General features: G+C 40.9%; 1 long non-coding RNA gene across 1 annotated transcript; it reads left to right on the top strand.

Annotated features, from left to right (window-relative positions):
* The first annotated feature begins 614 nt into the window (after window positions 1–614).
* On the top strand, window positions 615–14,010 carry LOC119018313. Its single transcript, XR_005074712.1, has 3 exons — window positions 615–654; window positions 10,629–10,754; window positions 11,291–14,010. It is a non-coding gene; the product is annotated as an uncharacterized LOC119018313 (long non-coding RNA).
* Window positions 14,011–15,534: the final 1,524 nt, after the last annotated feature.

The raw sequence follows: 15,534 nt of genomic DNA on the forward strand, positions 1-15,534 counted from the left end.
AATTTAGGTTCATTTTTCTCTCTGATCTACCTATAAAATGTTTTATCATTTTATGAGCATGTAATGCAAATAAACAGCAAAGTGAAAAGAAAGTGATTTACAAATTGAAAGAGTGATTTATTGTTGTTGTCATGATGGAAGTATAAAAATGGGTGCAGCAGAACAAAAAATATCAATTTAATTTTTCCCCAGAGATGGAATGTACATTTACAATTCTAATTCAATCAATTTATTTTTTTTCTGCTACTTTACTCTTCCACTTCACTTCATTTACAGATGCAAAAACTGTACTTAACTCCACTACATTTATTTGATTACTATAGTCACTAGTTACTTTGCAGACTGCAGGCTGCCTCAGAGCCCCAGTAGCACATTTTAATTTACTTTAACTTGGCTGTTTGTTGACTTTAATTTTCACCAGTAAAAGCAAGATTTAGTAAAATCAAGTCATATTTTAAGACGAAATCTAAATTTTTACTCGAGTCTGACTGTTGCGTAGCATACTTTTTACACCATCTTCTTCAACCTGACAAGTACTTTACCCACAATGCAATTCGGCTGCTAATTGTTTGGCTGGATGTTCAGGTGTGTTATGCTAACAGCCGCTAATGTAGCTTCGAGCAGAAAGGAGGAGCGAGCCGCAGAGAAGTTCTGGTAAGTTCACTTCTGTCGAGCTCTACACACGCAGACATGTATGTCATTTCTAGACACCCAACTGACCCAGACACGTCCTGAGGCATTTTTTTCATTCTTTGCACTTCTTTCACCAAATGTTTTAACATAGCTGTTCAGTCGTGCTCCCCTAGACCTAGAGCTAAATAGACTTAAAGTGTTGAAATGTCAAAGCAGCGACATTTACTGAAATACTGCACTTTAGTACAAACTTGAGAAACATTTATCTAGTTATTGTATTTTCATTTCATGCAACTTGTATTCTTCAACTCTAATGCATGTCAGAGGTAGGCTTAAAGTATTGAAGCCTACTTTTACTCCACTACATATATTTGACAGCGTCAGTTACTAGTTACCTGCCAGATTGCATTTTTCTTTTCATACCAATCCTGTGAAAACTATGTATCTGCAGAATTGGTGATTTAGAAAGTTCCTGACACGCTGAATACATTAAGTGATGCTTTGCTGTGGATCAAACTACCCAACAATATATATAAGGTGGTTAAAATGGGCTCAACCATAAACATCTACAGCAGAAACATGCAGCACACACATTAATGCAGTATTTGTATTAATCCATGAGATACAGTATACAACACTTTCAGGGACTATTTTACTGCACAATGAGTATTTTTGATAATTAGGTATATTTTGCTCACAATACTTACATATTAAAGTAATGTTTTGACTTTCATAAAAAATACAATAACATAATATATATAAAAACAATATAATGTAATATAAAACAAAATATATGTATGCTTTAAGTTAATGGTTTATGCAAAGTAAATCCATTACGTTACAATGCATAACTGTTTTTAGAAAAGTGCTTTTTGATGATATATTTCTTACTTTTCTGTCAATCAAGCTATCATTCCCAGGGGTGCAAAAGAGCTTTGGGTGACGGTTTTCTCCAGACTGGTGTTCCCTCACCTTTCATGCCCCTTTAGCATTTTTGCCATAACTCCTGCTGTAGTTTAATAACATGTAGCTTGTCACTACAAATGCATCCCTTTGTCGCTGCTCTACTGCAGTGTGTATGAGACTTTTAAGATAAGTGTTTCTCTGAACTACTGTAATCATCCTGTTGCATGAAGTGACAACATTAGTGCAGCAAATTACCCTGCTAAAGAGCTCATTATGAAGTTAATGAACAGTGCCTGTAGGTTTATTGTCTTGGGCTTGTTTTCCTATGTTTACGAAAAGCTTTTGCAATGAATCAAAAAGCGAAGTTAGCAGATTTTTGTGAATCAGTTATTAAACCTTTTTGGCCAGTTGGGTCATTCAGAGAAGATTTGCTTAGTTGTAATACCAGGTTGTGTCCTTAATGACATAAAGTGCAATAGGACTGCACACGATTTTGTTGTTTTTTTTTTTTTTAATCCAATTAACTATTGATATTTTTTAAATGAAATTTACTGTTATTCTTTTATGACTTGATTAATATCACAACAAATTTACCCCATCAACATTTTAAAACTTGTCATTTGTATTTCAGTGTTATTCAATCTTTTATTCAATTCATTTCAAACTTAAATTAATAAATATGACAAAGTATGCACTGCAGGACATTATTCCCTGACACAAAATAACCTGGTGTTAACTGGTAATCTGTGTAATCCTGATATATTTTATGTTTGGGTGGGGACAAAAAGTAGGTTTCAACATAGCAGGTTTGTCTTTTGGCAAACTGATCAGCGGGGATTCCCAACATGTCACACACACGGACCATCAAGTTACTCTGACACCACCGCACTGCCAGATCCATTGTGAATCCAGCCGCCCCGGGATGCTTCCGCTTTAAGTGTTGCTCGAGCACAGTGGTAGTACTGTTTACATCTGCATATTGCGTAAGTTGACGTAATCAGGTAATCAATTACATCAGTACGTCACAGGAGCCCTACTGTGCAACAGAAATTCTTTTTAAAAACGTAGATCAATATATTGCTTTAGGAGTACAATTATGTTTATTATTATGAAACATTATTTAACACAGCACAGGGCCTTTTCCAGTGTAGTTCTTAAAACTGTTGCACAAACAAAATAAAGGAGTTAAGCAAGAGGAAGACGTGAAATAACTGGAGAGGGCAGAAGGGACCGGAGGGAGTGGAGAATAGTCGAATATGGGACACAGACAGGACGACAGGCAGTATCTGTTTGCCTGATTCCTCAGTTCATTTCAGGTTAATTGAATCCTTTAAAAGTGCAGAGACACGTGAAAGAGGAGAGCGGGAGGTAAAGAGAGTAAGAGAGCCGCCCGTCACTGGTAATGGCCTGGTTTGTTTGTTTTCATATCCATGGTAGAGAACGTGACCCAAAAGTAACGCTGCAGCATTACTCTGACAGCCGAATGTCTCTCTTAGTGCTGCCTGCAGACAAAAATATCCCTGTCCACCAGCAAGAGGGCAGTTATAAAAACCTATATAGCCTTTATGACACTAAACTTTTGCTTCGCAGATACCGAGAAACTAAGAATATCAATCGCACTGCTGCAAGAATTCAATCACGTTTCAGCTCTCCTCCCTCTCTCTTTGCATATTTCTTTTCTGTTGATGCATCCGGTTTCCTCCACTCGTATTGCTGTTAGCTGATTAGGGAATTGCTCCTTTCATTGACGGATGCTTTCATTCTCTCCTTTTAATCAAGCCTGTTAGTACTTCTTAATTAAGACATCACAGTCGCGTTTGATCACTCTTGCTTTTCTGCATGTGTGCGAGAGAAAAGAGAGGGAGAGAGTGAGAGAGTGTACAAAAGAGTGGGGATCCTCCACCAGTCCCTATTCTGTGTGTGAAGATGACTGAACAGCTTCAATTGGGGCAGACACACACCTCCTCCAACTCTTTTCTGCCAGCCCTTGAGGCTCGCGGTGTGTACGTCTCCCAAGCCAACAGGCGTCAACCTCCAGAGATCCATACTAGACAGATGGTATTGGAGGCTGGGTAGGACGGCTATCGAGCTCCCTACTGTCAGTTTGTTGTGATGATCACACACACCAGCCTGTCAATACTCACAGTCCACTAATCAAAGAGTGGAGGGAGGAAAAAAAACACAACCCAACACAAAGACTATTTAGAAGGCAAAACTTAACTTTTGCTGGATTTCATTAAAGAAGTGAAAACTTCTGAAAGTAACACTTCACTGTGTGAATAGGACAGTGAAGTGTTACTTTATTAGCCTGCCTTTGGCCTTGGTGTCCGTCCCGTCCCGTCCCGTCCCGCCCCCCCCCCAAGGCAGCCAACACTATTAGTGCTTCTTGCCTCTAATGGTGCGGGTGTGGGTGGGATTATGCAGCATGGAGGGGGGCCACTGCTGTACATACAGTACAGGGTCCTAATGGAAAGCTATGGGACCTCTATCCTCAGGCAAGGAGTGATGCATAGAGGGGAGTGCGGGGGGGATGACAGAAGCCTTAGTCTGACAGGCCTGACCTATATCCCCCTTTGCTTAATAGAGAGAGAGGGAGAGTAATTGGCAGATACGTGTTTGCAGTTTCTGAACGCTCTCTTTCTCGATGGTGTTTCCTGTCGATATAGAGCAGCTCTTTAGGAAATGTGTGTGTTTGGTAGAGACCCAAGTTAATAAGACAAGCCTGCTCTCAAGTTTATTTGACACAAAACAGTCAACTCTTTTAACATGATTTAACATGATTCTAAGTCCAACTGAAACAAACTAAGCTGTGTGTGTCTGTCTTTCTCTCTGATGGTCGGTCAATTAGTCAGTCAGTCAGTGTGTGTGTGTGTGTGTGTGTGTGTGTGTGTGTGTGTGTGTGTGTGTGTGTGTGTGTGTGTGTGTGAGTGTGCTTGTGAGTCAGAGGGATTAAGGTACACTGTGTGTGTCCGTCTGTGTGTATGTGTGTGTGTGTGTATGTGGTCCCCCTGGCATGTCCTGGATCCTGTAGTGGGATACGCAGCCCTTTCTGCCTGGTTTACTGATGGGGGCTGTTCGGCTTCCAGACAATTTAGCAAAGGAAACTCTGCACAACAAACATAAACAGACGCGAGCCGATCCAGGCAATAACAGAGAGAGAGCAAACACAAAGAAACACACAAGCGCGGACAGTGACACACGTGTAGATATGCAAACAAAAGAGTTAATTATGAAGCACGAAGGGCAGGGATGAGCACATACCACGTGGATGGGGAAAAGCAAACTCGCTGCACTGTTAAGCCCAGTGACACTTCGCTTTCCACCATCATCTACACAATCACTCTCTCTTCTCCCCCATTTTCTCACTACAAACTCTACGGATTAGAGCTCGCAGCTTCCCTTTTTCTCACAACGAGCCAAGTCCATTTGCCCCTAAGGTAAAGGAGGGCAGGGGCAGAGAAAGGAAGAAGAGAAAGGGGAAAAAAGAGAGGTCAGAATGGAAAACAACTTAGATCCTTGGAGCGGGGCATGGGCCCGAGTGGTGATGGAGAGCTGGCATGGGGAAGCAGAGGATTGCGTGCGTGTGTGTTTGTGTTCCTCTTCGGTCACTGTAGTTCAAAAGCTGAACCGCGTCCAAGCCTTGGTAATGATGCAGTCGGCCACAACAGACTACAATAACCAACAGTCTATGGCTGGCCAATTACTGTCTGCCGCAATTATATTTCCAATTCAGAGGTAACAGGGGAAAGTGGCCCAACTCAACTAATCATTTCGAGCAATTACTTTTAAAACTAATTAGAATGTCAGGTTCGGCTGTGCGTGCCTTAGCTTAGGGGAGGTTTTTGTTTGTGTTTTTGTTGCTGTTTTCACTTTGTCAAATGGGTGGACTTGAAAGGAGAGAGCAGGAGGAGGGGGCAATATCAGCAACAGTGCAAGCCAAACATCAACCACAGCCATGGATTGAGAGACTTGGTCATTATGGGACTTTAGTGAGTTTGGGGAATCCATTGTGTAAGAGAGAATGCTGTGCTCATTCTGTTGATGCCGGGCACTTTGCTCCACTGGTGAAATGAGTTCTTGGTGATGTCAGCTGAAATGCTGTGAGAGAGCGAGCGATCCGCAGATCTGTGGAGCCTCTGGACTGGACGGACGGAGAGAGACGGAGGGACGTGAAGGAGACACTTTGTCATAGAACATCAACAGTCTGTGTTCAGCTTAAGACTTAACTGAATTCATGACAAGCTGAGAAAATGTTGCAGTTGTCAGTGTTGCAGAGTTGTACTGCAAAGGTCACATACCGGAGGATTTGAGAAGATTAGAGAGTTTACAATTTGGATAAATACAGTGCTTGTGTGATAATTCAATATTATCATTTTCTGGCCTAAAAGGAACTTTGAATTGATTATGACACAATCTCGGTTGAAGACTGCACAGTTTGTGTAATGTAGTAAGAAGTAAAAACTATAGAGCAAATTATATAACTGGCACTCAGTCGAGGGCATACCTCTGCCAAGGCCCAGCAGTCCCCTCTTGTATTCACTCACTAAATATCAGCCACCTAAATATGCCTGATTTTTTTCATCAAGATCCATGCATTATTTATTGCAAAGTTAAAGAAAATGTTGGAAAATGACCAATCTCACAATTTTATAGTAAGTGAGAATACATTGCTAGATCCATCACTTTTTTTGGATCCTTACCAAAAGTTAATGGGGTCTATTCTGATTTGAGAGAACATCCTTCATACAAGTTTGTGGGAACCCAGCTAGTAGTTTTTGTGTAATACTGCTGACAAACAACCAACCAACGAACAGCACGGGTTAAAACATAATCTACACACATAGGTAAACAACATGACATGTTTGGGAGATTCTTATGATGAGTTAGCACAGAAGTTAACTAAAAAGAATTAATGTGCAATATCTAATAATTCTTCTTCTGTATTACATGCAGTAATAGTTTCAATAGAGGGTATTCACAGTAACATTGGGAATAATGACAGTGTCATGTCATAGAGAGAGAAAACAGATTAAACAGACATGCAGTAAAACTAAATAAAACAGTTTAAAGGACCTTTTCTAAAAGCTGCTGCTGCTTAAAAATATGATTGTGGCGTGTAGGTGAATATTCAATGTCTGTGTGTGCCAATGTTTCCAATCGGAAAATCTGCAAGATGGGCTGTGATATATATTTTATGAGTCTTGGGGTTTCTTTTTATACCATACCACTCTTAGACACGCAAATACATGCTATACATACAGCTGGTTAAGCGACCGACCGACCGACACACACAGTGACTTGTAAATGTAAAAAGCTTGCTTTAAAAAGAAGCGGAGGCCTCAGCTCAATAAGGCTGATTCATCCCATAATGCACAGCAGGAAACTCACGCAAGTCTAGTCCAAATGTGTAGTTACTTCATGTAGATATTAAACACATTTTGATTTATATTGTGCTCTAATGAATGCTTTATTTTCCCATTGCATTCTTTGCATGATAACATTGCTAAATACATGATATTGCAATCTTACATAATATGTGATACTTATTCTTGTCTCTTCCCTCACTTTAAAATATTGTTCATCATGACAAATATACTATAGGTCCCGCAATTATTTAATAGAAAAACCTAGAAAGTTGTATTATTCAGTGTTTGCTTCAGGCTATGATGGTCTAAATAAATATATATTTATACACACATACATACACACACACACACACACACGCACACACACACACGCACACACACACGTGCTGTCCACAAACAAACAAAATCACAGAAAAATGCCTCTGGTAGTTGTCATAACGGGCCGCCCCTGATGGAGTGATGTCTCATTAATAGACGGCTTGCAGCAACAGAATGGCGTTACCTCTCCCACTTTTACTGGGCCATAGTGACAGTTCTGCTTTTATCAACAAGCGTGTTTTTACTCCCTGCTCCATCACTCGGACACATTCACACTGGAATTTTTCTTCTTATACTATACAAATATAATGTTATTGATGAGAGCAACAATAAAGGTATCAAGTTGTCATCGGAAAAGGAGACAAATCTATTAACAGTCTTCTGGGAAGGAAACAGCTAGCATGGAGAGTAAAGCTGTTTAGCCAGAATACTCTCATTATATAATTGTGCTACATAGTGTTTTTAAAAATGATTTGCAACTGTGATTTTAATATGGACTCTTGAGAGACTAGCCTTGAGCTAAAGGAGATCCCAAAAAAGCAACAAACAAAGAAGAAATGTTTGAGAAGGCACACACTGATGGAGTGACAAATGAAAAACGTGCACATTAAAACTTTTAAAAGTGGTGGTACAACAGTATATACGACATACGTGACAGAATAACACCATTAAAACTAAAACAGAAAAAATAAGTAAGATGTGCCATTTGAGCTCAAAACTGCTGCACCTCATTTTTGTAAATCCTGTGTCTCAGTGGAGAACTGAAGTTGTCTTTTTAAGATTTTTGCTTTGTTCGATTAAAGGTTCAGCATTTTGTGCTGCAGGAAGCATTATCATGACTAGTTTCTCCCATAGAGCCATCATCAGTTTATTGTTTAAAACATCAGTCAGAGTGTTTCCTGTTAATTCCTTGCTCCTTTTTTCTTTCATGCAGCTTAGTTTGTTTTTGTTTTCTAACACTGATGGATGGCTGATTTGGACTCAAAGTTACAAATTAAACAAATTGAGAAGGGAATGCACTTTATTCTCATAACAATTTGTTTCATGCCATTGCACAGTCATGTAATTATCATTGTGCTAATTACTAATTAGGTAAAATGGATCCACAATTGTTGATTGTTATTTGTTATCTAATGCACTATGTGACGAGGTTGAAAATAGTTGAACTGAATGTTTGCTTTCTACTTTTGCGTGGCTGTTGTCCTTACTGATGCACAATTAGCTGTCCCATTAAAATGCCTCATTATTTACAGTTAAACATCTGTAATTGATGTTTGTCTTCATCGGTGCCTGGACCAATTCTTGTTTGAGCATCATGCCCATTATGTTCACTGCGTGGATCTCCAGGCTGGAGATTTGAACCAGAGCTTTCTGGAGTGTGCACACTGTGAGGGAGAGGGGTCGAGATGGAAGACACATAGCGTGGAGGGGCAGTGTAGCAACCAAAAGTGGAAAAAGAGGAGAGGTACTTTGATTGACAGTTGTCTGGCCTGGTGCCTGCTGAGGTTGTTCCCCCCGTCGACTGCTATTATCAGCAGAAGGACTTCCCCATCGCCTTGGCAGGGCCTGTGTCACCCCTCTCCCCTGGAGGATGCTATCCCATTTGGGAGGAGATGAATAGGGGTCCCCTCGCCCTGTATGAGGTCTGTGTGGACAGAATCTTTACAGAGGGAGCACAGTGGAGTAAACAGGCTTTATGTCAACACCAGCATCTCCGACGTCTCTGCAGAAAACACACTGCCTCAAAGCAACCACTGGCCCTCCAATAGTCGGGTGTCAAATTGATCCGTTCGATGATGTGGTTGTGGAAGACTGGCCAATTCAATTTACTGTCCTCCAGTTTTTAGATATTTGTAATTTGTCATTTTAATGTGAAAACTAACTTTAAAAAATAGCTAAATAGACTATTTGTAATAATACACAGCAAATATATTTAATGAGAGTTTGTTCATTGGACTTCGAGTGTTTATAGTTTATCCACATTGATGTAAGTTCCTTTACAATACTGTACTGTACTTAAGCAATTTTGAGATACTTGTACTTCAGGAGTATTTATATGTTGTGCCACTTTATACTTCTACTCCATGACATTTTAAATACAGACATTATCCTTTTACTCACCACGTTCATTTGGCAACTTAAGTTGTATCAATACCTTGACACTCCTGAACACTACTTTTTTCAATACTAATTTTATTGAATCTGTTTTAACAAATTACAATACACGTAAATGTGGTGAGCCCCGTCTCCATTTGTAACCTAGTGTTTTGCCTGCATGCCTCGATACAGCCAATCGCCAGCTTGATTATTATTGCTTTTCTTACTCACTGGCTCACTGACGCTTATGAGATCAACTCCTTATGTTTTGAAATTTGGTATCGAATGACAGGTCATTGTTTGATGCTTGAAAAGTATCCAGGCAATTTAGTTGGTGCCATAAATGTTTAGAGTTCGATTATCCAGGCCTATCCGAGCTAATGTAGTGCATTTTTAAGTATATTTATTTGATTTGCAATTAGATAAAAAAAGAATTGGCCAGGCCTATAACCAGTTGAACCTTAGCATAACGTACATACAGTTTTTTTTAAAAAATGTACTTTTACTTTTGTATTTAATTTATATTTATTTTATTTGATGTTTGTAATTTTTATATCAAAACCATGAGACTTTTATTTCAACAATATTCTTATGGGTGGCCCACCTTTGCCAAAGTAATATTTTAGCTTTCTTTTACTCAAGTATGACTTTTTGGTACTTTGACAACAGTGTTTATCCACCTGTGGATTTACAACACAGATAGTGTCAGCTGCGGTTCAGAAACTGAAATTCCAACAGCTGTCTGTCACTAGGAGGTTTAGCTAAGCTTTGCAGGTATGACATCCTGTAATGAATCTTGGAATTAAAGTGTGGTGACGGGGTGTGAGGCCACACAGTAGCAGAGCAGCTCTCGTTTGTGTACCGAATGAATCATTACTGTATAAATGTAATATCTTTTTTTTTTTTTAAGTGCGCATTAGTCATTCAGTTATGGTAATTAAAAACTATTTGAGTGATTCTGACGTGTAACTGATGGAACAGCTTGTCACGACATTTGTCCCCACTTTGGCGTTTGAAGCTGCGTGTCTGAGAGTATTTGAGGGTGCACGGTTCATTTCTAAAGGAATGCAGACAGCTCACAGACAACACACAGACAGCTGCACTGTCGGCTGATTGGCATGTTCAATGTACTGTGTGTAATACAAGTAAATCCTTCACTTAGGCAGGTGTGTGTGTGTGTGTGTGTGTGTGGCTGTGTGTGTGTGGGTGATAGAGAGAGAAAGAGAAAACACAAGAGACCTGGAGAGAAAAGAAAGAGTGTGTGCAGGTGTCACGGACGGTTTTATTAAATTTTTGTTCTTTTGACAGCATCCCTGCAGCGGTGGGTGTGGCGAGCCTCTTGACTCGCTCCTAAATTTACATGTGTTGTTCCTACTTACCCTGGGATCAACGGTGAGCAGGCCACCGGGAGGGCGAGTCTCAGGCAGGACACATGTGAGTGCAGACGGCTACAGTTTGAAGTCTATGTCTAATATTATCACACATATGGTTTTCCCTCCATTCATGAGCCATCTGGGTAAATGGTTGCGCTTTTATCTGCAGCATTGTGGCCCTAATGTGCTTAGTGACTGTGATAAATACAGAGGACAGTGTCCCCGGTGAGAAACTATAGAGATGTATTGCACACTTTATGTATACCTGGACACCTGAACCCACTCACCTACTCTGACACCCCAGCTTTCAGCCTGCGACAGCCTTTAGCTGACCATATTTGGATCTTCCTGCACCCCCCCCACCACACACACACATGCACACAGAAGCACACTTCTTCACTCTCAATTTAACCCTGGTGTGTGATGGGGCCCGTGGTTAGGCTCCTTGCGGGTGTTAATGGCCAATGGAGCAGATATCGTAATGAGTGATCAATCTAGTTGCTTGCCGTCACAGCAACACATTAGCCATTCATACAGATTCAGTCCACTTGCCCGAGCAGAAGATCTGGATGCATATTTAATGTTTATCTTTTACAGATCTCATTTAAGCGGACCTGTTCGTAAAGGAAAGTCTTTGAAAAGGTGGCAAAGTCCATGTGAAGCCGGCGCCCGCCTGACATCAAACAAGCTCGCTCTGGAACTCCCAAGAAGTGATACCTTTTCTTTTGACTGAAGAAGCAGGACATTCTGCAGCCTCCGTTAATGATAATGAGTTTACACTATATTTCAATTAACGCTAAAGCTCGCATTACTTCAATTAAAAAGAGACTGGAAAATAAAATGTGGCAGGAGATGAAAGAGACAGTGATGCACATAATGTCAAGACCGAAACGCATGAGGAGAATCACAGCAACCTTGGGAGATCGGGAGAGAGGAGGAGAGTCGCTGAGAGTGTCTGCTTTTAAGTACCTCAATCATGCACCTGTCACTCCGTTTCTTCACGTAGACGTCAGTGTTTACCAAAATGAGGGCTGACAGAAGACATCAGTGCTGGTTTGTGTGCAAACAGCTTGTGTGGACGGTCTCATGGAGCCAGCCACACTGATGTATTTTTTACAATCGTGCAAGATCCCATTTAAGGCTGTTTGAAGCAGGAAAAACTTTCGCTTGTCGGGAAGTAATTTTTTGGTGCAACAGCACGGGTACGACATTGTGCATGTAGCGCTAATACATAACAGTTCCCCTTCTGTGCCTCGGTGGCAGGCTGATTGTGATTATTATCCCAGGCTGGTGGAATATGTAACACATGAAGTATCTCGGTATGTTAAAATAACCCTGAATATATTTGCAATGGAACCCCCATTTCCGAAAGCTCAACAAATTGCAGCATCACGCATCCCAAGTCACCCGAACGAAGTCTGAAAGCAGGTTTCAGGCAAGGCTGGTTCCAATTCAACTGTGATAAATGGGCAGATAAGACAATCAGTGCGCACCGTGACATAGTGCAGTGTTAGCTGTCAGACCAGCACTCTGCTGGGGTAGTCCAGGTGCACCCATGCTCCCGCAGCCAAGGAAGGAGGGAAAAGCAAGGGCACAAGGCGGTGTCTTGCCGCCTTTGTGTATAAATACCCAAACTACAGTATTAAATGTGGCTATTAGTTGGAGCCTAGTGTATGGTTTGTATCTACTCCCTTGTTAGATGTGTGCATGTTATATAGGGAAAGATCTTTATGGAGAGAGTATATTAAGGACTTGACGCAGATCATATCACAGTGCCCCCCACCCGCCCAGGATGGAAAACGGGCCTGCGGTTGAGAAACCTGTTCCTGTGTGAAGTGGTGAGTTGGCCAGAAACCTAAATACCATTCTCCAATGACTGACAAATGTAAACTGTGTGCTTGGCTGGCTGAAGAGTGTATGAATGGAGCAGGCTGCTTGAAGTGCCTCTGCTGTATTGTTTTGGGGAAATGTGTACATGTGTACATGATTCACTGTCTCCAAAGGGTGCCAAGTCACAACAGGGGAATGCCCACGCTGCACTTCTCTCATCTCTAGGATACAATAATGAGTCTAATTGTGTGTTTGCACTTGTACACATCATCATGCCGCTCTTATTGCCTCTCTTTCCTTGCTCACTCTCAGCGTCGGAAACAAGTGCTGCTCTGCACGCAAAGCTCCTGCTAAAACCTCGAGCCAAAGCACCTTGGTGCGTATAGCATAGGCGAGATGCACCCACACCACAGCCTGACAGAAATACTTACATTTATACGACTTCATTGTTGATGCTGCTGCGTTTATTGCCCTCAGCACTCTGATGACTTCACATTCATGTCATGTACAGTAGCTTATGCGTACGACTATTTATTTATTTATTTTTTACAATGGACAAAGATTTAATGAAAAGTGATATTTTATCAGTCCACAAGGTCATCTGGGAGATGTATTAAAACAACATCTCTGTAACAGTTGTGTAAATATAGTGTTTTCAGAACACAACGAGGGCTTTTATGCAGGATCGTAGAATGGCCCTGTGGCAACGTCTGGGACATGGAATATTTTATGTAGAGCTGAATATTTTGTCAGAGTGCAAGGTACATGATCAGCTCTTAACAGTAGTCATAGTATTCTGCTGTGGATGAAGACTGTTGAGATTTTTTTTTTTTTTTTGTGGAGTTGTGGGAGCTGAAGCACAGGGAGAGAGAGAGGGGAAGAGAGAGAGAGAGAGAGAGAGAGAGAGAGAGAAAGAGAGAGAGAGACGCTGGTTCAAGAGGTTGATATGACAATACTGCCACCTAGAGGCGTGGGGAGGAATGAGGAAGACTTACTAAAACCTCATTCAGGATGCCATAGTTGATGACAAAAGCCACAGCTCAACTAAATACATGTGTATCCCTTTTTTAACAGTATTTATAGTATATCTGTAGTGTCAAGTTGAGGCATATTTGTGAATATGTGCACCTGCATGTTGATGCACATTTTTGTTGTGGTTATCAAAAGGATGGGAAAAGGCCTTTCTGGCTACATTATAGTTACATCAGGTGGGTCATCCGCCGGATGTCATCTCCATTGAATCCCATCTGGCCCGCAGAAGTAACCCGGCACACGCTGACCTGCTCTCATTTGCTATCAGAGAGACAGAGGCGCGGGACACGACTATAAAGAAGAGGAGAAGCGGAGGAATAGAGAGGCCTCACCTGTGAACCAGAAATGCCTCGTTCAGGTGGGACCTGTCTTGACCTGTTGCCACGGGGACCCTAATGTAAGAGGTGAAAGGGGGTGGTGGGGGGGAGTGGCCATCTGGTGTGTGTTTATCGGTCTATCTGCGTTTGTTTATGTAGCCATCTAAAGGATATTAATAGGCCAATGTGTTTTTCAAGCAGCTGTCACCGTAAATGACATGAAAATATGATAAACAATTTGAAACTTTGCTCAGTACAATGTGAAAATTCAACATCAATTTCTTCATAAAAGGACATGACATCAAGTCTAAAGGTGACCTGCATTGATTATTTGAAATATTCCCCTGCAAACTAGTCAAGGACTAAGGTCCCCAGAACACTGTTTGAGGCTAGAAATGTAGCTAACTGTCTTTCCTTTGAGTTTGTTTGTTTGTTTGTATATTCAGTCATGAAAATCAAAAGTAATTTCTCACCTCATAAAATCTCTTCCTCAAAGCTATGTAATGCAAGTTTAATACACACATAAGAAATCATTTAGAATATGTATATATATTTATGTAACTCCTTTAAGATATGGATGGATCTTTGTACAAGATATACAGTGTGTGATTTGAAGCTAAAAGACTGAACTGTGAAAACCTCTGTCAAGTCATCCTCTTATTTTGTGTATTTAGACAGCTAAAATTCTGAAAAATTGGAGCCAGTTTATTTGTTATGTGTGATGTGAAGTCTTTCTGCTGTCAGAATGTAAGCAAGGGTGCACGAACGGAAAGAAAATCTAATGAGTTTGCCTCTTTTACAACATATTATTTTATGCTACCTTGACACTGCAAATATGATGTATCAGTATTTTCATTACAGTGTGTCATCTGCATTTAAGTACCATCCTGACCGCAGATGTGTGGAACGACAGAACTGAACAATATAGAAGCTTGATTTGTTTCTGTGTGTGTGTGTGTGTTTGTGTGTGTTTAACCTCTGACCTATTTTCTAGTTTTAAATCCCAGTATACTTTTTGTAGCATCACGATTTGACTTCCTATAGCATGATAAGACATTTTTTTAAAGAATACTCTGACAATGACAATAATGTGATCCTCTATTTTTTACAGTCAAAGGTCAGCTCCTTCTACAATTGTAACAATAACAGTCAAAACAAAATCACGCACACTAATCGGAACAATAACATACACCGACTCAGACAGGGAGTGACCTTTGTTGTTTATACGTTGGCGCTGGTTGTCTGATGATCCACACTCCTGCACGCAAACACATGTGCAAGCATGCACAAACATACAACATGGGCACACACTTACCTCTGGAGAGAATCTGAAAAATCTAATTGGGATTTAAATTGGTTAGAGGCCTGGGGGCCTTGTTGGCTGCATGGTTTTGTCTGTCTCTTGGTTTGTTCTCTCTAAGGTCATTTAGAAAGTGCTTGTTTAGGGATGAGTGATTAGCAGAGATGTCCAGGGGCTTCCTACTCATCTGAGGCTTCCTGGAAAGGCAGGGTAGACCTGCTACAGTGGCATGGCTGAACAGTGCAGGCTCCGGGGGCTTTGCCATCCAATACAGTGGGGATTGTGCTCGGTGAATCAGTGTCATGGAGGCGGCTGTGTTTAAATTGCATGTGCTGTGATATTCTATTGTTCCAGATTATGGT

The sequence above is a fragment of the Acanthopagrus latus genome, chromosome 4 (genome assembly GCF_904848185.1).
Source record: "Acanthopagrus latus isolate v.2019 chromosome 4, fAcaLat1.1, whole genome shotgun sequence".
Classification (NCBI taxonomy): Eukaryota; Metazoa; Chordata; class Actinopteri; order Spariformes; family Sparidae; genus Acanthopagrus; species Acanthopagrus latus.